The 23,685-nt window shown below is 37.3% G+C and overlaps 1 pseudogene; it reads right to left on the bottom strand.

Moving 5' to 3' along the window:
- Positions 1-3,736: 3,736 nt before the first annotated feature.
- Positions 3,737-14,171, bottom strand: LOC105823769 (annotated as a pseudogene).
- Between the last annotated feature and the right edge of the window lie 9,514 nt (positions 14,172-23,685).

Here is a 23,685-nt window from a genome sequence, read left to right as displayed (position 1 = left end):
TTTGGAACTCTTTACTTGTAGCAAAGTGGCTATCGGGATAGTGCATTACAAAAAGGCAAAAAAGAAGGTTCATTGTATTAGTATTTGGCCTGCAAAATTCTTGATGGAGAGGGCAATGTGTGTATTTCTAAACAGACTTGAAATACCTGTTGGAGGAGAGGTGTGACTCCGAGAATTTAAGTGTCAGCAGAAACCTAAGCAAGAAAAGAAATGACTGTTAAATTGCTTTGTTAGAGAAATGTTGTTTGTTTTGAAAAACAAGGTAGTGAGTAAAAGGAAGAAAATAGAATATGAGAGAGGAGAGATTAGAACTAGCAAGGTAGAAATAGGCTGGGCTGGCTATTGTGGAGTGAAGGGATTGTGGGTCCCCTCAAAGTTATGATGGGCAAAGAAATCTTTTGAAAAAAAAATAGCTTCCCAAACTTAGATCTTTAACAAAAACTTCTGCACTCAAATGTGGTTTTTCAATTGTCTTACATTTGGGAGTGAGGGTTAGATGAGGCACTATGTCCAGTTCTATCTCAGATTAAATTGCCAGCCCAAACCTGAGAGGTCTTCTTCATCACGCCTGGAGCAGACATACTAGAAGGGCCCAGGCAGTGACACAGCATGGTCTCAGCCAGCCCTGGAAAATGATTCAAAAATTATGGGAAAATAATGAAATTTCTGCTTAATTCACTCTTTCTTTTAGGAGGGCAGTTTAGATATTTGAGTTAGAGTATTGTGTTCTAGTTTCAATAGTTGATTCTAGCACAGCAAATAAGTCCACCATGAACTAGCAAATAAAAAAGACAGCTCTGAAAGTGAATTCCCAGGGAAGGGAATGGAGGTTCACATTAGATATTCTTGTACTGTTCTAGTTTGACTATGTCTTATGTGTCAAGTGAGAATGTCTTGGCGATTCTTTGCTTGGCTTTGAGATAGGCACTGGAGGATGAGCCAGAGATGATGTGTTGCCAAAAACCAGGGATTGTATTGGAAAAATTGAAACATTAAAAGCACCCTGAATATGTTTTGGTGGGAAAACATAAATATATCCATACTAAACAGCTATTCAAGGACACTCACACACACACACACACACACACACACACACACACACACACACACATACACATACACATACAGATTATGTGAAAAAGAATGTTAAAAACAGATACATACATACATAAATAAGATCATTTTTCTTAACAAAAATAATAAAAAATTATATCAAACTGGCCAGTAAACATGAGTATTATCATAAAATGGTTCAATATATGTGTCATTAAAAACGACAATGTGTTACCACTCACTGCACATCTGTCAAGTGGAAAAAAAGCAGACTGTGTTGAAGCTTGATGAGCTCATAGAACACCTAGAATGTTTATAAATTACTGGTGTGAATAGAAATTAACATAAATTAGTATAGCTGTGAAACCAATTGACAGTATCTCCTAATGCTGAACATACGTATTTATAGTAATCCATTTCTAGATATACACTGAAGAATATGAACATTTGTAAACTAAAAAATATGTACAAGAATGTTTATAACACCACTATTCATAGTAGCCATAAAAGTGAAAGTACTCAGATGTTTATCGAGTTGAATGGATAATTTATGATATATTCATACAACAAATACCATACCACAATAGGAACAATTGACTTATAGCTAAACACAAAAATAGACTAATCTCACATGTATACTATTGACTTAAAGCCAAATACAAAAAAATTAACTAATCTTACATGTATGCTATTGAGTAAAAGACACTGGATACTAAAAACATATATATACTTTACGATTCCATTTACATAAAGTACCAAATCTTTGATGGGTGTGGGAGGAGGTGGTAGTGTCTGACTACAGCATGAGGAGGGCTACAGGGAAACTGTTGCATTCTGAATTTTCTTTGGGTGCTGACATTCTGGATGTGTTTAGTTTGTGAAAGTCCATAGAAGTGTATATTTATGACATGTCCACTCTTCTGTATGTGTATTTATGCTTCAAAGATGTTTACTTAAATCATTTGACAAACTGTAGGAATAAATCTACCAAAATATGCAAGGACTATACATTGAAAACTATGCAATATTTCTGGGAGAATTAAAGGGCTAATAAATTGTGGGACATATCATGACTATGGATTGGAAGAGTCAAATTTATCTATAGATTCAAAGCAATTCCTGGGCTCATATATATATGGTGAGTTGATTCATTGCAACTACCGTGAAAGGATAATCTTTTCAATAAATAATGTTACACTAATTTATATATATATCAAAAAAAATTAAACTTGGTTCCTACTTCCTGACATTAAAATAATCAATTCCAGGTGGATTATAGATTCAAATTTGGAAGATAAAACAATACAATTTTTAGAAAAACATCAAAGACATTATTTTCATGTTCTCCAGGTTGGGAAACAGGACGAAAAACTATTAATATTAACTATAAGCAAAGAATCAACAAATTTAATTATATTAAAATTGAGAACTACTATTCATACAAAGACACAATTAAAATAATTAAAAGGAAAATTAAAGGTTATGAAAAATATATGTACATGAACAGAATATATAAAACAGTCTCCAAATCAAGGAAAGACAACTTCTTAGAGATAGAAACCGAAGTCTTAAATAAGCACAATAAAAAGAGGATATCTTAATGAACAATAGACATGAAAAAGTGCTTAACCTCCCTAATAATCTCTTGTCTCAAAGAAAAGCAAATTAAACTGTGAAATAGATGTACATACCCACCAGAATCACTATAATTAAAAGGTTGACATATCCAAGTGATGATGAGAAGGTGGAGCATTGCAGTTCTTATGCATTGCTGATGAGAGTATAAATTGTGACCATCATATTGAAAAACTATTTGATGTACTATACTATGAAATGGACAAATGCATACTATATATTGAATAATTGAACTTCTAGGTACCTGGAGTGAAATATTATTACAGAACCCAACAACTTGGATGAATTTTAACACCTAATGTTGAGATAAAGAAGACAAACATAAAACAAAACATTTCAAATTATATAAAGACATGGAGCAGATAATAGCAGTCTATGATTTTACAAGTCAGGTAAAAGTTTTTGTATTAGTTATCTTTTATTGCATAAGAAATTTGCCCCAAAACGTAGTGACTTGAAGCAGCATTTATTATCTCCTAGCTTCTAAAGTTCACAAGAATCTAGGTGTCGTTTAGCTGGGTCTCTTTTGTGGTCTCTCACAGGCTGTAATCAAAGTGCCTGCTGGGCTGCAGTCATCTCTAGGCTTTACTGGGAAAGGATCCACTTCCCAAACTCACTCTCATGGTCATTGGCAGGAGGAAGAGTGAGACCCTGTCTCTACAAAAAACAGAGAAATTATCTGGGCCTGGTGGCAGGTGCTTGTAGTTCCACATACTTGTGAGGCTGAGGCAGAAGGATCACTTGAGCCCAGAAGTTGGAGGTTGCAGTGAACTATGATGATGCCACTGCACTCTAACCAGGGCAACAGAGACCCTGTTCATCATGAAAGAGCAGGATGAGGTCTCTCTGACCAGCACTAGCACTGTGTGATCAATCAGGTATGACAGGGGTGCACATTCTAGGTTACAGGAGTATACAGATATGATGGAAATGAACACCAATCTTATTGCACATGGTGTGTGGGTGAAAAATAAAAATGCAGGATGAAAATTCTTTATGTCTTGCTTCCTCTCAGACCTCTTTTCTAGAGTCTGATGTAGCAGCAATGTCAATCGACATACATGGGAGAGTTGGGAGTAGCTGGCATTTGATCCAGGGTTTTACAAACATAGCATGTGACCTCAATGGTACATTCTTCATACATCAAAATAAAGGTATGTTTCAGAAGTTCCTTATACTTTAGCCTTTTGGAGTCATCCTTTGTAAGGCATAAGTTGACAGAGTTGATGAAACTTTCCTCAGAATTACTCAGCTGTGGAAGATCTCCTTTCACGATGTGTGTTAGTTGATCAAATACACTATTCCACTTTGGATAAGGAAATCAGCCTGTGGCCACCACACACAATGTGATCCCCAAACTCCAGACATCAGAGCAGACATCATATCCTTGCAGAGATGCACTTGGGTCTATTCTTTCAGGAGCCCATGTATGGCCTATACCCAGCATATCTTGTCTTGGCAATGGAGTCCACAAGCTGTCCACTAATACCAAAGTCACAGAGTTTAATATTTCCACTTCTTTCCGGAAGAATATTGGAAGGTTTAATATCTCTGTGAATAATTTTCAAGTGTTCTTTTAAGTGATTTAGTGCTTTCACAGTTGCTAAAGGGATTTTGCCTAAAATTTCTTCTGGAATAACATGATCTAATACACTATATACGTATTTGTAAAACTTATCAAATGAGGTAGACATGAGTTCCATACAGATCTAACAGTCACGGTCTCGGAAGAGCACACCATAAACCTGAACAGTGTATGGGCAATCATTACTCAGCATTACTATATCCTGAAGGTCATTATACTAGGATTTACCACTAGGTGTTGTTTTTCTGTTGGAACAGTTTATGGGTTTTTTTTGTTGTTGTTGTTTTTATCATGCCGTGGTCACCTTCCTTACTTTTAGTTTTTCTAATTATGTTTTATCATTATCTAACAAGATTTTTTAAATTATAAGAACAATATAAGCAAAAGCAAAAAAAAAAGTGTAATTTTGGCCACAAATTTAGAAGACTGAAAATGACCCAAGTTAAAAACAATTATAACCTATCTTTTGAAGAAATCTGGAAGTAGACCATTAAAGGTATTGGTTAAATGAGCAGCTCAAGAGTATCATTAATAATACAGATTTCTTTTAACTTCCTTCTTTGACTACCTCATTTGTATTTTCTTAGGTTGGCCTCCCGCATGTTCCCAAAATGGCAGCTGTAATTCTAGGTACACATGTAGAATCAACATATTGAGAATGTAAAGTTATTGTCCTTCCCAAATGTCCTTTATTTTCTGGGAAGAAAACATTTTCCCAGAAGCCCCCCAGTAGCACTGGACCATAGGGCAGAGGAAAAAAATGACCACAATGTACATATACTAAATTCAATTTGTTGTGTGATATATAACTATTAACTTTGTCAAATAACAACAAATCCAATCATTAAGTCTCCACCAATAGATGAACGGATAAATTAAATGTGGTGTATATACACAAAGGAATGCTATTTAGCCTTAAAAAAGCAGGAAACTTTATGGTTTGTGTCAACATGGGTGAACCTGGAGGACATTTTGCTAAGTGAGCTAAGCCAGACACGGAAAGGCAAATACCATGTGATCTCACTTATGTGGAATCTAAAGAAGTTGAACTCATAGAAGTAGGGAGTAGAACGATGGTTATCACAGGCTGGGGCTAATAGTGGGGGGAGGGGATGGAAGGGGAGATGTTACTCAGAGGGTACAAAGTTTCAGTTAGAGAGACTAGGTTGTTTTGATATACTGTGTAGCATGATGACTATAATTAATAATAATGTAATGTGTATTTTAAAATTGCTGAGAGAGTAGATTTTATTTTATTTTATGATATTTATTTTATTTTATTTTTTGAGACAGAGTTTCACTCTGTTGCCTGGACTAGAGTGCCGTGGGCTTAGCCTGGCTCATAACAACCTCAGATCCCTGGGCTCGAGTGATCCTCCTGCCTCAGCGTCCCAAGTAGCTGGGACTACAGGTGCTCGCCATCACGCGGGGCTAATTTTTTCTACTTTTAGTAGAGAAGGGGTCTCGCTCTTGCTCAGGCTGGTCTCTAACTCCTGACCTCAAGCGACCCTCCCTCCTTGGTCTCCTAGAGTGAGCCACCACACCCAGCCAGAAAGTAGATTTTAAATGTTTGAACAGCCAAGAAAAACAAGTATGTGAGATGATAAACATGTTAATTAGATATATGATGTATACATGTATCAAACCATCACATTGTACCCCATAAATATATACAATTATTACTTGTCAAACAAAAGTAAAATAAAATTTAAAAAACACAAAAATTCCATATCTGGACTTAGATAAGGGAAGACTTTTTTAAAACTTTTTTTTTAATTTCAGCATATTATGGGGGTACAAATGTTTAGGTTACATATATTGCCCTTGCCCCACCTGAAATAAAGGAAGACTTTATTCAGATGAAAGACTATTGCAATCGGGAGAGTGCTCTGATCTCAGGAATCTATAAGCTTCTCAAAATCAAACATAAAAAGGCTTTTGTTTTATAGGGTGGGATAGATAAGAAAAGTCTTACAGGAACTTACAGGAAATTTGGACAAGCAAGAGAAAATGCCTAGTGGAATCTGACAGGAAGTGTTTCATTGTGGTCAGCCTATTCTCAGGATAAGCTCCTAAGAGCATATATATGCTTTTAAGTCTTGCTCAGGCCTGGGGGCATGCAGAGGTCAGGGTGTCATGGGGAGGAGAGAAATCTAACTAAAATTTGGTCAAGATGAAGCAGAGGGGTAACTGTGAACCTTGATTCACTTCCAGCTGCATTAAGTGAGGAAGTAATTACCTGTACACATTTTTCCCCTGGCCTTCTTTTCATTGATACCAAAATCCAGCTTCACAATCAAAGAATGTTACAGTATAGAAAAGAGGGATTATTCTGAGAAGGAAAGACCAAAGTTTCAATGACCATTTTGTAAGATCCGATTATATTTTGAAAGAATAGAAGATATACCTCCTGCTCATTCCCTGGGTAGGTGGGTTTGAGGTGTTTGTCCAGATATGTCTAAAAGCATTCAAGATGAACTCTGTCTTCACTTGATTTCTTCTGTATGTTTTGCCTACCCTGATCATGCATTCCTATATACCTGCAGGCAGGATTCTCGATATATCCCACTAGACTGATCAATCTTTATCAGTAGCTTTACGCTGCATTTTGTCTCTTTTCTTTTTCCTCAGCGAATCATATTGTCTTGTAAATTGTATCCCAAAAAACTCTCTGCCCAGCTTTTCGTTTTGATAGACATGGCCACAAAGATGTGAGTGTTTAGTTCCAACAAAGATACGTTTTATCTGTGGATAAATATTTGGCAGGAGTCCTATAAATGCTTCATCCATCTGCAGTCAAACCATTGATAGAAGAACTCAACTTAAAGGTCTAAGAGTTAGAGGAGTTTTTTTACTGAAGTTAGCTGGGATCTTGTGCATCTGTTGAATTCTCCATTTCCACCCTGGGTATCCCCTGCTGCCAGTGCTCCCCCTTTGCTACTCGTCCCCTGGGTTTACACCATCTTAATTTCTTTATTACCCTGGAGTCTCTCTTAAGAAGGACAGTTGTGTTTAAGTTTGTACCCTACTCAAAGTTTTGGTGATGGTGGGTAATTTTCAATGCAGCCATCTTTTGGGGGCCTCCTTTCTTCTCTAAAATAGTTCTTTCCTCTACCTCGAATCCTAAATTACTATTCACTTTTTATAAACAGCAGTTTAGGTGAGTACTTCATCACCCTAAACAAAGTTCCAGTCCTACCTTTGCGTATTCAACAATTCATTACTGTATGTTGCTAAATAAAGGTCATCTTCATGTTATCACCCTTTACAGAAAACCTTCCAAAATTAGCTTACTCCTGCTTTAACAGACTCTGTGGCAAACTATTTAAGTAAAATGAATGACATTGGTCCTATATCTAATTGTATTTAACAATGAAATCTTCTCGCAAACATCGTGTCTCATAGAGTAGAAACAGAGTGTTTAACATACCCAGGTACATTGCTTTACCCCAAAGCCAAGGGATTAAAAGATTCCTTCCTCTCTACAATGGTAAAACTAAAATATCATCTTCCCGAGCTTCATTATTTCCATCAGATTATTCAATTTGCATGCATTTGATAATCAGATTTTAAATAATGGCAGAGTAAATACAGGCATACCTCAGAGATATTGACAATTTGGCTCCAGACCACAACAATAAAGTAAGTCAAACAAATTCTTTTGTTTCCCAGAGCATATAAAAGTTATGTTACACTATTCCGTAGTCTAGAAGTGTGCAATAGGTTGGGGTGGAGGTAGAAATTTCTCAAAATAAGACAACAGGGAAGTTTGCCACATCGATTGACTCTTCTTTTTTTTTTTGAGACAGAGTCTCACTCTGTTGCCCTGGCTAGAGTGCCGTGGTGTCAGCCTAGCTCACAGCAACCTCAAATTCCTGGGCTCAAGCAACTCTACTGCCTCAGCCTCCCAAATAGCTGGGACTGCACGCATGTGCCACTGTGCCCGGCTAATTTTTTCTCTATATATATATATTTAGTTGTCCAGATCATTTCTTTTTATTTTTTAGTAGAGACGGGGTCTTGCTCTTGCTCAGGCTGGTCTCGAACTCCTGACCTTGAGTGATCCGCCTGCCTCGGCCTCCCAGAGTGCAAGGATTACAGGCGTGAGCCACCGTGCCCAGCTGGATTGACTCTTCCTTTAATAAATGATTTCTTTGTAATATGCTATGGCATTTGATAGCATTTTACCCATGGTGGAAATTCTTTCAAAATTGAAGTCATTCCTCTCAAACTCTGCCACTGTTTTATCAAATAAATTTATGTAATATTCTAGATCTCTTGATGCCATTTCGACAATATTCACATCATCTTCACCAGGAGTATGTTCCATCTCAAGAAACCACTTTCTTTGCTCATCCATAAGAAGAAATTCTTTATTCATTAAAGTTTGATCATGAGATTGCAGCTATTCAGTTACATCTTCAGGCTCTATTCCAATTCTGGTTTTGCTATTTCCACTACATCTGAAGTTGCTTCCTCCACAGAAGTCATGAACCCCTCAAAGTCATCCATGAAGTTTGGAAGAAACTTCTGTAAATGTTGATATTTTGATCTCCTCCTATGAATCATGAATGTTCTTAATGACATCTAGAATGCTGAATCCTTTCCAGAGGTTTTTAGTTTATTTTGACCAGATCCATCAAAGGAATCACTGTTTATGGCAGCTATAGACTTAACAAATGTATTTGTTAAATAAGACTTTAAAGTCAAAATTACTCTTTTATCCAAGAGCTAAAGAATGGATGTTGTGTTAGCGGGAATAAAACAACATTAATCTCCTTGTACATCTTTCTTAGAGCTCTTGGGTGACCAGGTGCATTGCTAATGAGCAATAATATTTTAAAAGGAATTTTTTTTCTGAGTAGTATGTCTCAACGGTGGGCTTAAAATATTCAGCAGGACATGCTGTATGCAGATGTGCTGTTGTACCAGCTTGACTGTTTCATTTATAGAGCAAAAGCAGAGTAGATTTAGCATAATTTATAAGGGACCTAAGGTTGGTAGAATGGTAAATGAGCATTGGTTTTAACTGGAGATCATTAGCTCCATTACTGCCAACAAGGTAGTCAGCCTATCCTTTGAAGCTTTGAAATCAGGCGTTGACTTTTCCTCTCCAGCTATGAAAGTCTTAGATGACATCTTCTTCCTAAATAGAAGGCTATTTATCTACATTGAAAATCTGTTGTTTAGTGCAGCTACCTTCATCAAATATCTTAGCTAGGTATTCTGGATAACTTGGTACAGCTTCTATATCAGCACTTGCTATGTCATCTTGCACTTTTATATTATGGACATGGCTTCTCTCCTTAAACCTCCTGAACCAACCTCTGTTAGCTTCTAACTTTTTTCTGCACTTTTTTTTTTTACCTCTTTCAGCCTTCATAGAATTGAAAAGAGTTAAGGCCTTTCTCTGGATTAATGTTTGGCTTAAGGGAATGTTGTGGCTTGTTTGATCTTCTATCCAGACCACTAAAACTTTCTCCACATCAGCAATAAGGCTGTTTCGCTTTCTTACTATTTATATGTTCATTGGAGCAGCACTTTTAATTTCCTTCAATAACTTTCTGTTTCCATTCGCAACTTGGCTAATTATTTGGCACAAGAGGCCTAGCTTTTGGCCTGTCTTGGCTTTTGACATGCTTTTCTTACTAAGCTTACTGATTTTCTACCTTTTGATGTGACTCTTCCTTTTCATGTGAGCACTTAGAGGCCATTGCAGGGTTATAAATTGGCCTAATTACAATATTATTGTGTCTCAGGTAATAGCAAGGACACAGGAGAGGGAAAGAAATGGAGGACGGGTCAGTTGATGGAGCAGTGAGAACATACACAACATTATTGATTGTTTGCCATCCTTTATGGGTACGGTTAGTGGTGCCCCAAAATAATTTACAAAAGTAACATCAAAGACCACTTATCACAGATCCCCATAACAGATATAAAGATGATGAAAAAGCTTGAAATATTGTAGGAATTACCAAGTTGTAACACAGAGATATAAAGTGAGCACATACTGTTGGAAAAATGGAGCCAATAGACTTGGTCCTTGTAGGATTGCCACAAACCTTCAATTGGCAAAAACTGCAACATCTACAAGGCACAAAACAGTGAAGTGCAATAAAATGAGGTATGCGTGTAGTTCTTTACAGCTTTGTTAAATATGAATGTTAAGTTAAAAGTAACCTAAAGACTGTTGATAATGCGTATAACTTATAAACCAGTAGAGAAAAAAAATTAAAAGGTATATTGAGATTCCATAGCAAAAATAAAAATTAAAAAGATTGTTGTATCTTCATATTCATTGTGTGTTCATATTTAGTAATATGAATTTAGTAAAAAAATCCTTATTTTAGTCCCACCATAATGTGACCAAGCACAACGCTCTACCTCGCTGGTTTGGATGACATTAATGAGGATGAAAAGGCTTTATAAGTCTCTACTTCCCATATTAGAAGACAGACAATTCTAATTCTCTGTCTTTGCTATGGTGAAGCATGAGATTCAGGTTCTGCCAAGCGGATGGATTGACCTTTGTGAGACTTAGATGCAAATGTGAGCAGCTCGAGGACACTGCTTTACGTGGGGAGTTGGTTTTCTACAGATGTGGAGGTGGACTTGTCCGTTTCCTCAGCACTGACATTGTTAGAGCTTCAGGCAGTCGATACGGAGAACGTGGTGCTGAGCAGCAGGAGCTGTGGGGTTTTGCTTTGTTACTTCATTCCACGGTGGTGTTGTTCCTTGCCGAACAGCCATGCAGTCTGGCTTTCTTCCCACTCTGGGGATTCTACATGCTTCCTAATAATCTGAATAATTGATTTTTTTGACTAAAAATCAGAGTCTTTTGTTCGTACTAAAGGATCCTGAGTGATATGCATCCTGAAACAGTTGGCTTGATTAATATTATTGGATTAATGAATCGTTCTTTCTTGTGTACCTTCTATTATCTTATCCTTCTTAGCGTGGCATTCTTTCCTTAATGACTTCCAGGAAATGATGTCATAGTAGAAAAGTAGAGAGAAAATTGGAGTCAAATTTTAAGTTTTTAAAGGGATCACAACACTCCAACCCCATCCCAGGATAAAAGTAAAAACTTGAGAAAGGGTGTTGGGCTGAGGATATTTGAAAGTGTGGTGAGTAAGAGGAAGAACACGTCTACCCTGAATAGAGCTCTAATATCTCCATGCAACTTGATTACTCAATTTCTGCAGAGTAAATGTGCATGATTTCAAATATGGTATCCAGTTAAAGATCATATTAACCATTATTATAACAAACAACAAGAAATGGATAGCAAACTTTATAGCCCAAAACAGTGCAGGTAAATTTTTTCAATTTTAGTGGCAATTTTCCTGATGTTTTGAAGTTGCTCACTCAACTTGTGTGGTGGGCAGAGGGAGCTGGATGTGAAAGCTATGTTCTTTGGATGTTTAGTGCATGATACATGGTGGCTTTGATTCTGTGCTTCTCTGAATATACATGATTTCTTTCAGAAGATTTGTGCTCTCCTTGAATCTCTCCTTGGGAAAGTCTTTCCATACCTGAAGCAGAAAAGACAAACCTAAAACCTACATGGTATAAAATTTGTTCCATATGGCTAAAATAGTCTCTTTTTAGTATTTACATTAATTCCTCAGGAGCTTTTGACATTCTTTTCCTGAAATTTTCTTCTTTTTAACTTTGATGATATCACTCTCCATGAGGGTCCTGCGCCTAGCGCTAATGTTCATAGACCTTTTTTTCTAGCTTCTGAAGAGTTTTTTTCTTTTATTTTCCCTGAAATGTTATTACCTTTGAATACCATCCTGGGATTTTTTTTAAAACCCATATTGAACACAACCATTTTGTGTAAGTGGTTGTATTAATAGAATTTTTTTTGTGTGTGTGCAAATCTCACCTATACATTTTGGATTTCCATACATGATCCTAAGAAGGATGGTTGAAATCCAACAGGAAAGTCATTTCAAGATTCTCAGAATCAGGAGAGATATCAGATTAGAGAATTCCATGGAAGCCTCTGAAATGTTAGTAGGAATAGTAAGAGAAAAATATTGAGATTAGGACCTGTGTGGGCCATAGGGCATTTCTCAGCTAAACTTTAGACTCAACATAGACTTGGAGTAGGGCTTGGAGAATAGGAAAGCACTGGCATGCTGGACACTTTCATGCTGACTATAGTGCTTTCAGAGATAGTCATTCCAGGTATTGCAAAAAACAAAATCACTGTGAACCCCATTTTGTAGAAAAGGTAGGTTGTATTTTTTTCAAGGTATGATCAATAACAGTCCATTATCTTTCATGCCATCACAAATTCCTCATTTGAAAAAATGTTATAGGTATCTCCTGTGCCATAGATGAGGGTTCAAATTTGCAATGCATAAAGCACTTTGTGTAGGGCTTGGAAATTCATAGCTACTCTATGTTGAGTGATATTAATAATGCAGGCTCCATGGAGCATGGTCTGCTTATGAAAAGATTTTAGCAAGCACTGATTGGCAGTGATAGAAAAGGAATGGAATGAAAATTGTAGTAGGATGTGTGGGATGGAAAGACCTTTTTGTGTGCATCATGCTCTATCCCCACACTGTTTTCGATGAGCAGTAGAATGGAAAATAAAGATGTGCAGTTGAATACCCAAAGTTTACGATTCAGGGTCCTCCCTTGCTGTGTCTACAACTGGGCTCTCTACCTCTTCATCTTCCCTATCCCATATGTACCATAACTTGCCCCATATGGCTAAATTATTCTTCTTGTACTGTTTGCATTAATTCCTCAAGAGCTTTTGATGCACCATTTCTTGAAATTCATTTCTCCTTTAACTTCAATCAGATCATTCATCTTTGAGTCTTCTAGGTCTGTGACTACTTTTCCTGAATGTTCTTTCTATTTTCAGAAGTGTTTTTCTTATTGTTCCTGAAATATTGTTGCCCTGGCATGATGGTTAATTTTATGTATCAACTTGGCTTGCCTATAGTGTCCACTTGTTTGGTCAAATACTGGTCTAAATGCTGCCATGAAGGTATTTTTTAGATATGATTAACATTCACAATCAGTGAGCTGATTACCATCCTTATGTAGGTGGGTGTCATCCAGTCAGTGGAAGGGAATGAAAAGTGCAGTAGAGTGCCTAGGCTAGAAAGCCACAATTCCAGACATAACGCTCTAACACTTACACCGTGTTTTTGGCCAGGGGCTAGCAGAAGAGAAAATTGAGATGGAACAATGGATACCTGAAATTTAAGAGCTAGAGTCCTCTTTTATTTTTTCAATAACTGGGCCCTATCCCACTCTCTCTTCTCAGGTGGTTTCACATGTTCTTGATAACTCTTTTCTTTATCTTCCATCATCTATTTATTCTTTTTTGCATATTCTGAAGCAATTTTTGTAGATTCAAGTTTTAGGTGTTCAACTGAAGATGAAAAGGAAGAAGAAAAATTTATGTATGATTCAGTACCACTCATTGCTTTCTTGTTATTTTTACTGCTTCATAAAAGAAATTCCCTCAGGCCATTTTTTTTTTTTTGCTTCAGGGTAACCACAAAACTGCTGGTTGCATATGCCACACTCAGAAATAGCTTCAGGAAATAAGACCCATCTTTGCCGCTCTTTCTCTAGTTCTATGATCCCAGGTGGACCAGGCCTGGAAAGAGGGGAAGTAAATACCGAAAGAGCTTTTATGGGCAGAGAAGGCTGGGCCTCCACTTATGTATCCACTCTGCATAGAAATAAGCACTTCTGCTAATGACTAAGATTCCCATCAACATCCATAGAAAATGCAACCTCCACTCAATGGAGAAGTGCACACTAGCTGCACATGGAAGCTAGGTTAGTTGCCCCTGACATTGCTGGCTGATGGGGACTTCCCTCTGCTCACTTCCAGCCCGTAGTCATCGATCACCATGCAGTAGCAATGCTCAGTGCACCATGCAGTAGTGATGCATGGTGCCCATTGGATTCACCCTATGTTTACAACACTCCAAACCCTTTCCAAGGCACAAGTAAACTCTTGAGTAAGAGCATGAGACTAACGTATGTTGTGGAATGATCAAATCAGGCTAATTATAATATCCTATCCATCACCTCCAATATTTATCATTTCTTTGTAGTGAGAACATTTAAAATTCTCTCTTTTAGTAATTTTGGAATACATAATACATTATTATTAACTATAGTCACTGTACTGTGCAATAGAACACTTTTGCTTAGTATGTTTTTAAGGTTCTTCAATATTGTGGCACATATCAGTACATAATTACTTTTTATGGCTGAATAATTTCCCCTTGTATGTATAGGTCACATTTTTTTTATTAATCTGTTGATGGAATGTAGATTGTTTTCACCTTTTGGCTATTGTGAATAGTGCTGATATGAACATTCAGAAACAAGTATTGTTTTAAGTGGCTGTTTTTAATTCTTTTCCTTATATACCTAGAAGTGGAATGTTGGCTCATATGGTAATGCTATGTTTAAATTATTGAAGTGCCAAACTCTTTTGTACAGTTGGCGGCATCATTTTACATTTGAACTCACAACGTACAAGTATTCCAGTTTCTCTGTATTCTTGTTAGGACTTGTTATTTCCTTTCTCTCTTTTTCTAATTTTTTTTTTTTTTATTGTAGCTATCCTAGCGAGTATGAAGTAACATCTCATTGTGCTTTTGATTTGTATTTCCCCAATGACTAATGAAGTTGACTGTCTTTTCATGTGATTATTGGCTATTTGTATATCTTCTTTGGGGAAACATCTATTTAGGTTTTTTGTCCATTTTTAAATTAAGTTTTTTTGTTGTTGATCAGTAAGGGCTCTTTTTATATTCTGATTCTAGACTTTTATCAAATATTTTAATTTCAAATATTTCCCCCACTTTTTGGGTTGTTTTTTCACACCTCTGTTAATGTCCTTTGATACACAAAGTTTTAAACAGAACAATGTATCTATTTTTTCTTTTTTTACTGCATGCACTTTTGGTGTTCTAGTTATTTAGGTTGGTGCAAAAATAATTGCGGTTTTGGACTGTGAATTTTAAATCATCATAACTAGCCTCAAACATATCTTTATTAATCAAAAATAAGAACCATTACAATAAACACATTTTTGCTAATGAGAAATAAGTTTTTTTTATTCCTGTAGTGTAAAAATCCGTGCTTTGGGATTCAAGGAACTCTTGGAAAATATTTTCTGCATCCTGCTAGTGGTGGAAGCGTTTTCCTGCAAAAAGTTGTCAAGATGCTTAAATAAATGGTAGTTGGTTGGCCAGAGATCAGGTGAATATGGCAGATGAGTCAAAACTTGGTAGCCCAGTTTATTCAACTTTTGAAGATTTGGTTGTGCAAGGTGTGATCAAGCGTTGTTGTGGAGAAGAATTGGGCCCTTTCTTTTGACCAATGCTGGCTGCAGGCATTGTAGTTTTTGGTGCATCTCATTGATTTGCTAAGCACACTTCTCAGATGTAATGGTTTGGCCAAAATTCAGAAAGCTGTAGTGGATCAGACTGGCAGCAGAGCACCAAAGAGTGACCAAGACCTTTTTTTCGTGCAAGTTTGACTTTGGGAAGTGCTTTGGAGCTGCTGCTTGGTCCAACCACTGAGCTGCTCATTGCCGGTTGTTGTATAAAATCCATTTTTCATTGCATGTCACAATCTGATAGAGAAATGGTTTGTTGTTGCATACAACAAGAGAAGAGGACACTTCAAAATGACTATTTTTTTGATTTTCAGTCAGCTCATGAGGCACCTACTTACCGAGTTTTTCACCTTTCCAATTTGCTTAAAATACCAAATGACTGTAGAATGGTCGATGTTGAGTTCTTCTGTGACTACTTGTGTAGTCCTAAGAGCACCAGCTTCGATGCTTGCTTTCAATTGGTCGCTGTCAACTTCCAGTGGCCAGCCACTGCACTCCTCCTCTTCAAGGCTCTCATCTCCTTTGCATAATTTCTTGAACCACCACTGCATGTACAAGCATTAACGTGCTATTGATGTTGCGTGTTGTCTCTGCTTGCTTTACAGCCAATTATAGACTTGAATAAGAAAATCACTCGAATTTGCTTTTCATTTAACATCATTTCTGTAGTCTAAAATAAATATAAAATAAACAAGTAATTTCATTAGCAAAAAACATACAGCAAGAAATGTACATTAAAATGATGTATAACATAACCACATTTATTTAAGAATGTATTCCAAAATCAAAAGGCAAATTTCAACAATGCTAAAACCACAATTACTTATGCACCAAGCTAATAAGAAATCATGGATAAATCCACAGTAATAAAATGTACCTCTATTTTTTTCTACTAGTTTCATAGCTTTCACTATTAAACTTAGGTCTTTGACCTATTTTGAGATAATTTTTGCTTTGGGGTAGGAGGTAAGGGTGCAAATTCATTCTTCTACATGTTGGTATCCTGGTGTCCTAGCACCATTATTAAAGGGGCTGTTTCTTTTTTTTTAACTTATTGAATTTTCTTGACACCCTTGTTGAAAATCAATTGACCATTGCTGTATAAATTTATAGCTAGACTCCTAATCATATCCCTTTGTTCTGTTTTTATGTTAGTGCCACATTATTTTTATTACTGTAGCTTTGTACTATGTTTTAAGGTTAGGAAGTGTGAGTACTCCAACTTCGTTCTTCTTTTTCATAATTGCTTGGCTATTTAGAATCCCTTAAAATTCTACACGAATTTTTGGATGGGCTTTTCTATTAATATTTCTGCAAAGAAAAGGAAAGGATTTTGATAAGAATCACATTGAATCTGTAGATCATTTTGGTGAGTAATGCCATCTTAACAATATTAAGTTCTTTGATCCATGAATGTGAGGTGTCTTTCTATTTAGTTAGATATTTTAATTTCTTTCAGCAATGTTTTGTAGTTTTCAGAGTACAAGTCTTTCAACTCCTTTATTGAAGTTATTCCTGTTTTTTTGATGCTATAATGAATGGAATTGTTTGCTTAATTTCCTTGTGGATTGTTCATTGCTAGTGCATAGAAATATAATAATTTGGGGTTGCTTCTCTTGTATCCTGAAACTTTGCTGAGTTTATTAACTAGCTTTAACAGTATTTTTTTTTCTGGATTGTTTAGCATTTTCTTTATATAAAATCATGTCACATGTAAATAGAAATAGTTTTCCTTCCTCTTTACCAATTTAGATTCCTTTTATTTCCTTTTTTGGTCTAATTGCCCAGGGTCAATAATAATATCTGCAATTTTATTTGTTATTTTAGTAATTTGAGTCCTTTTTCTTTTTTCTTAGTCAATATAGCTAAAGTTTTATAAAGTCTGTTATTCTTTTGAAAGAACTAAATTTCATTTTTGTTAATTTTCTCTCATATTTTTCTGTTTCATTTATCTCAGTTCTAAACTTAATTTTTTTTTTTCTGCTAGCTTTGACTTTAGTGTTTTCTTCTTCTTCTTGTCACTTGCAGTGTAAATTTAGGCTATTGAGGGTTTTTTCTTTTTTAATGTATGTCATTATGGCTATAAATTTTGCTCTAAACACTGCCTTCACTGTATCTCATAAATTTTGAGATGTTTTCATTTTCGTTTCAAAATTTTTCCAATTTCCCTTGTAATTTTTCTTTGATCAATTGGTTTTTAAATGTATGTGATTTAATTTCCACATATTTATTAATTTTCCAGTTTTCCTCCTGTTTTTAATTTCTAGTTTCATTTCTTTGTGATCATAGAAAATATTTTGTATGATTTTAATATCTTTAGATTTGTCGAGTGGTGATGTGCTATAACATGAGATCTCTCCTAAAGAATGATCCATGTGTACTTGAGGAGAATGTCTAATCTGCTGCTGTTGGGTGGCATGTTTTGTATGTTTCTTAGGTCTAATTGGTTTATAGTGTTTGAGTCTACTTTTGTTTATTGATCTATTGTCTAGTTCTATTCATTATTGAAGGTGTGGTAATGAAGTCTACAAATCTTATTGTGTATCTTTCTATTACTTTCTTCATTTTTATAAATTTTTGCTTCACATATTTTGGAGCACTGCAGTTAGGTGCATATATATTTCTAGTTGTTATGTATTCTTAATGAATTGACCCTTTTATCAACATATAATATCATTTTTGTCTCATAACATTTTGGCACAAAAAACTATTTTGTCTGGTTCCAGTATAGCCACACCAGCTTTCTTTTGGTTACTGTCGACATGGAAAATCTCTTTATCCTTTTACTTTGAACCTCCATGCTTTTGGATCTAAGATCTGTCACCTGTACACAGTGTATTGATGATTCATGGTTTTTATTTTTGCATTATGCCAATCTCTTCCTTTTAATTTTAGAGTTCAATCCATTTACATTTAACAAAATTGCTAATAAAGAAGGATTTACTTCTGCCATTTTGCTATTTATTTTCTGTCATATATCTTTACATTTCTCAATTTCTCCATTATTGCCTTCTTTTATGTTTAATTATTTTTAGCATCCTTTTTTGATACCCTTCTCATTTTCTTTTCTCTACATTTTAAAGTTATTTTCTTAGTGATTTCCTCAGGCATTACATTTACATCTTAAACTTATATCAACCTAGCTTCAATGAATACAATTTAGCTTCAAAGTCTACAAAAATCTGCTCCTATCCCTACTTCCTTTTATTGTTATTGTCACACATGACATGTTTATATATCGTGGGTCTATTATCATTGATTATAATTACTGTTTTATGTGTTGATCTTTTAAATAATATGGGAAAGAAGAGGAGTTAGAAATTCAAAATTCAATAATACTGGCTTTTATATTCATCTATGTAGTTACGTTTACCAGTTTGTGTGGCTTCAAGCTACCGTCTAGTGTCCTTTTATTTTAGCCATCAGGACCTTCTTCAGCATTTCTTTTGTTTTATTTATTTATTCAGGATATTATGGAGGTACAAACATTTTGGTTACATGTAATGCCTTTGCCCCACCCAAGCCAGGGCTACAAGTGTGTCCTTCCCCTATACAGTGTGTTCCACTTCCATTAGTTGTGCCTTTACGCCCCCACCACCCCCAACTGGCACCCAATGAGTATTACTACCATGTGAACACCTAGTGTTAGTCAGTTAGTACTAATTTGATGGCCAGTACATGTGGTGCATGTTTTTCCATCCTTGTGATACCTCAGTTCGAAGGATGGGCTCGATCTCTATCCAGGATAACATAAAAGGTGCTAGATCACCATTGTTTTTTGTGGTTGAGTAATATTCCATGGTATACATATACCACATTTTATTAATCTGCTCATGTATCGATGGACACTTGAGTTGTTTCCACATCTTTGCAATTGTGAATTGTGCTGCTATAAACATTTGAGTGCAGATGTCTTTATTATAGAATGCCTTTTTTTCCTTTGGATAGATGTCTAGTAGTGGGATTGTTGGATGAAATGGTATTTCTAGTTTTGGCTCTTTGAGGTATCTTCAAATTAATTTTCACAGGGGTTGTACTAATTTGCAGTCCCACCAGCAGTGTAAGAGTATTCCAATCTCTCCACAACCACACCAACATTTGTTGTTTGGAGACCTTTTGATAAGGTCTCCAAACAACAAATTTGTAGTTTTGGTTTGCATTTCCCTAATGATTAGAGATGTGGAACACTTCTTTATATATTTGCTGGGCATTATGCTTCTTTTGAAAAGTTTCTGTTCATGTCCTTTGTCTGTTTATTGATGAGGTTGTTTGATTTTTTCTTGCTGATTTTCTTAAGTTCTATATAGATTCTTGTTATCAGCCCTTTCTCAGATGTGTAGAAAGCAAATATTTTCTCCCATTCCGTAGGTTGTCTATTCGCTCTAATGATAGTTTCCTTGGCTGTAAAGAAGCTTTATAATTTGATCAGGTCCCATGTGTTTATTTTTGTTGCTGCTGTGATTGTTTTGGGGGTCTTCTTCACAAATTTTTTGCCTAGGCCAACATCTGAAAGAGTCTTCCAGACATTTGCAGAATTCTTAAGGTTTCATGCCTTAGGTTTAAGTCTGTTATCCACCTTGAATTGATTTTTGTGAGAGATGAGAGGTAGGGATCTAGTTTCAATCTTCTGCATGTGGATATCTAGTTTTTCCAGCACCACTTATTGAATAGAGATTCTTTTCCCCAATGTATACTTTTGTCTTCTTTGTCAAAGATTAGATGACAATATGAGGATGGTTTTATATATGGGATTTCCGTCCTATTCCAAAGGTCTATATCTCCATTCTTGTGCCAGTACCATGCTGTTTTGGTTACTGTAGCCTTGTAGTAAAGTTTGAAGTCAGGCAGACTGATGCCTCCCAATTTGTTTGTTTTCCTTAAGATTGCTTTGGCTATACAAGGTCTTCTCTGGTTCCAGATGAAGCATAGAATTATTATTTTCTAAATCTATAAAGAATTATGGTGGTATTTTGATAGGGATTGCATTAACTCTGTAGATTGCTTTAGGTAGTATGGACATTTTAACAATATTGATTGTACCAATGCATGAGCATGGGAGGGATTTCCATCTGTTTAGATCTTCTACAATTTCTTTTCTCAGTGTTTCATAGTTCTTGCTATATATGTCTCTCATCTCCTTGTTAAATATATTCCTAAATATTTAATTTTCTTTGATGCTACCGTGAAAGGTGTTACATCTTTCATTTGATTTTTGGCTTGACTGTTATTGGTGTGTATGAACACCACTGATTTGTGTGAATTAATTTTGTATCCTGAGACTTTACTGAATTCATTTATCAATTCCAGGAGTCTCTTGGTTGAATCCTTGGTATTTTCTAGATTTAATAGCATATTGTCAGCAAAGAGGGAGAGTTTGACCTCTTCTGCCCCCATTCAAACACCCTTAATTTCCCCTTTCTTGTCTGATCACTCTGGCAAGGAATTCCAGCACTATGTTGAATAGAAGTTATCTCTGAATACAATAAAAATGTATATGACCCAAAACTACAATATGTGGAGGAAATGGACAAATTCTGGGAACCACACACCCTCCCCAAGCTCAATCAGGAGGAAATAGAATCCCTGAACAGGCCAATATCGAGTGTAGAAACTGGGGCAATAAAAATTGGAGCAATAAAAACTGGAGCAATAAAAAATATTCCAAAAAAAAAAAAAAAAAGGCCCCGGACCAGATATGTTCACAACCGAATTTTGTCAAACCTACAAAGAACTCATACCTATACTGCAGAGATTATTCCAGAACACTGAGAAGAATGATATTCTCCCCAACTTATTTTATGAAGCCAATATCACTTTGATACCAAAGCCAGGAAAGGACAAAACAAAAAAAGAAAACTACAGACAAATATCCCTCATGAATATAGATGCAAATATCCTCAACAAAATCTTAGCAAATCAAATTCAACAGGACATCAACAAAATAATTCCTTGAAGATGGCGGACTAGAAAAGCCACCAGTGAGAATGTCTCTGCAAAAAAGACGAATTTTAGAAGAAAGAGAAAAAAATAAGCTAGCAGAGAAACATAGATCGGGTGAGGGTTGGAAGGAAGGGTGCCTGAAACTACAGGAGACTCCACCGGAAAACGTTGCGGAGGAGAACTGGAAGGAGAAAGGTCCCGAGAGGCTTGGAGACCAGCGACAAGGGTATGTGAAGCGGTTAACTTCCCCCTCCCTTGCATCTCGGACTGCCGGTGGGCTCCTGAGCGGCTGGAGAGACCTGCCAACACCAGCCCAGAGACGGCTGCCACCAGTGAGCAGTGGCCTCTTGCAGACTCAGCGCCGGGCTCCCAGCCGCTTTGGGGCACCTCCCCGGGCGCAGACCCAAGCCTTTCGGCAGACCCCACAGTGCTCCATTCTCTCCTTCCCCCTCCCTACCTGTGGGTGCCCAGAGAGACAATTTAGCCATAACACAGAGGCATCTCCAAGGAACGAGACCTTTCCTTTTGGGGCCCTACAGCAGACTGAGGGGTACTCAGACTGTGAGTTCCCTCACCACCAGCCCTCCCAGGTGCTACTTGCCTGGGGACTCCAGGAGAGCGGGGAAAATCCCGAGGTGGAGTGAAATCGATCCAGCTTGGGCACCCTGTAGGTGATTCAAGACCAGCACCCCTCCCCCTGGCAGGGTCAGGGATTGATCTCCAGGGTCCAGGGGACAGGCCTGCAGACCAGACCCCATACACCCAGGTCAGGATCACACTGCCCCAGGGCACAGAAGGGAGATCTGTGAAAGAGCCTACTGAGGACTGTGTGCCTTCAGGGGCAGATCAGCCTGCCGGAGTGGCAACCCTCCTCCCAAAAGAGGGCTGTGCATCCAGCTCAGGCTACGATCATGAGTAGGGAGCCACCTAGCCCACGTCACAGCCAGGGGAGATCCATCGGGCTGAGGTCCCGCTTGCTAGCAGAGGCCTGAGAGAGGACATGGAGAGGGGAAGATTGGAGGGGAATGAGACCTGCTCCACAGTGCGGGTCTTGGACAGCCCCACCCCCCAAGTCCAGACTCTCAGCTGAGTGAAGCCATTTCAGCCCCTGCCAGCAGCTCTGCACAGAAACAAAGAGCATACCTTTGACCCCTGCTAACAGCAGTTGTGGAGCCTGAGGGCAGGCTTACCAAACCCAGCCCCACCCAGACTCACTCCCCCCACTGAGGTAGAGAACAAGGACACACCTGGAAATCCCAGGACCCCACCCATCACCCGAGGCACAAGAGGGCCTCTCTAGAGGAATAAGAGCCAGCTACAGGACCCAAAAATGGCACTGCAGCTCGCTCCTCCCTGCAAGTGCCACCTACTGACAGGGAGGTCATCCTGCACACACTTTTACTGCATCTACTGATTCATAATAAAGGGTGTGGTTGAATCTCACCCACAAACACCACCTACTGGCTCAGAGACTAAACAGGGCGTGTCATTATCCAAATGAAAATCTAAAGGCAAGAAGGAACAACTGATTCAGATGGGAAGGAACCAGTGAAAGAACTCTGGAAGTATGAAGACTCAAACGAAAAGCACACCCCCAAAGAGGAACAACAGCTCCCCACCAATGGACATTAACCAAACTCGGAACACTAAAATGACAGAAGAAGAATTTCAAACATGGATTGTAAGAAAACTGAATGATATGCAAGAAAAAATGGATAATCAACACAAAGAAACTACAAAAAAAATCCAAGACTTGGACCGAAAATTCACTAAAGAAATTGAAATATTAAAGAAAAATCAAACCGATCTCCTGGAAACAAAGGACTTATACAGGGAACTACCAAACACCATGGAAAGCCTCAAGAACAGGGTAGATCAAACAGAAGAAAGAATCTCAGTGATTGAAGACAACTCCTTCCAATTAAATAAGTCAGTCACAGAGATCAAGCAGAAAATTAAGAGAAAAGAAATAAGCCTACAAGAAATGTGGGATTGGCTGGGTGCGGTGGCTCACGCCTGTAATCCTAGCACTCTGGGAGGCCGAGGTGGGTGGATTGTTTGGGCTCAGGAG

The sequence above is a fragment of the Propithecus coquereli genome, unplaced genomic scaffold (genome assembly GCF_000956105.1).
Source record: "Propithecus coquereli isolate 6110/MARCELLA unplaced genomic scaffold, Pcoq_1.0 Scaffold7, whole genome shotgun sequence".
In the NCBI taxonomy this organism is placed as follows: domain Eukaryota; kingdom Metazoa; phylum Chordata; class Mammalia; order Primates; family Indriidae; genus Propithecus; species Propithecus coquereli.
The sequence above is the reverse complement of the archived record's forward strand: the minus strand, read 5'-3'. Positions and strand labels throughout refer to the sequence as shown.